Source organism: Dipodomys spectabilis, unplaced genomic scaffold (assembly GCF_019054845.1).
Source record: "Dipodomys spectabilis isolate Male_0828 unplaced genomic scaffold, ASM1905484v1 ptg000024l, whole genome shotgun sequence".
In the NCBI taxonomy this organism is placed as follows: domain Eukaryota; kingdom Metazoa; phylum Chordata; class Mammalia; order Rodentia; family Heteromyidae; genus Dipodomys; species Dipodomys spectabilis.
Window position 1 is genome coordinate 13,175,001 of NW_024870701.1, and position 1,564 is coordinate 13,176,564.

Here is a 1,564-nt window from a genome sequence, read left to right on the forward strand (position 1 = left end):
AAGCATACCTTATGAATTAACTGCCTATAGTTTCAATATTTTCTAACAATTAGGTAAAAGGGAGAGAAAGTAGGGCTGGGGACTTGCAATTCCAAAACAGGTATTGAAATAAACAAAGTGGATTTAATTTTTTTCCTCAGTGTTTTACAGTTGCTCCATTTGATAACATCAAAATTTTAGAAAATTTTTCCTAATTATGGTTATTTTGCAAGTAATTTAAAAATAAAAACAAGTCTCTTCATAATCGGTGTACAAATTAGCATAGGTATACCACATAAATCTCTCACCTCCCATATCTTGTACTGGCTTTGACTGAAATTATTGCAGAACTCACAAATGAGGTGACACTGTTTACAATAAATCCTGTTAGGAAAGATTCAATTTGAAGCAATCAGATGCTAGCTATGAAACGATTTGAAGTATCCGAATTTTATCCTACTTCACTGTTCAATGTACAGCAATTGCATCTGTGTGTTTGATCTGTCCTGCTGAGCCTATCAGCAGCTTGCATATCTGCCACTATTGTTTTTAAAATGGCTGGAAGGACGTGACTAGTCAAGAGCACTCAGCAGGATAGATTTCACATGGCACCAAAGAAGCCAGAATTGTCTTTGGGAAAGAAAAAAAATTATTGTAATCATGTAGTCATCTAATTCAAGCAGTCTTCCTACTTCGACAGAATGATCAAAATTATTCATCAGTGCATCTGCATTTAAACTATGCGCAGTGGAAAGATTCTGAAGCATTGCTACTGAGCGGTCTACTAGAGCTTGCACTGGCTCTAAGCGATCTGGTCAGCCTTCAAGGTGGCAGAGATCCAGGCATATCAGTGGCTCCAGTTGCTCATGACCATCTCGCTGGACTGGATGAACTGAAGATTATCTATAGAGCAGTTCTAGAAGTGTTTTGCAGCCTATCACGAAGGGGCAGCCACGCTGAAACTTTATTTTCCTCCCTCTTGACTTTTCTAATTCAGATTTATGAGTTATCACCAGATTGTATACATACATCAGAGCCTGGCTTCCCATGTATTTCTTTTAGTTAGTAAATACTTATTTCCCTGTGACCTGACCTTCAAGATTGTGGTCTTTGTGGAATGGACAAATAAGGAGAAAAAATAGTCCATCTGTTTTTTGTTTGTTTGTTTTGTTTGCTCTGGGCCTGGGTGCTGTTGTCCCTCAGCTCTTCAGCTCAAGGGTAGCGCTCCACCACTTGAGCCACAGCACCACTTCCAGCCTTTTCTGTTTATGTGGTGCTGAGGAATCAAACCCAGGGCCTCATGCATGCAAGGCAAGCACTCACCACTGAGCCACCTTCCTAGCCCCATAGTCCATCTTATAGCTGGAATAGAATCAAGTAAAGAAGGGCTTTGGTGCTCTCTCAAACTTAGGGAGTAGTGAAACCTAGATACAGCTCATAGTTTTGTAGTTATTTTATTTTAAATCTTGGGTAGGTATGGCCAGACATGTCACAAAATGCTCAGCATCAAGAGGTTTAATAGGGAGCAAATCTACCTTGAAATAACAGGAAAAGACAAGAAATGGAGCTGGGTAACATTTAGTCA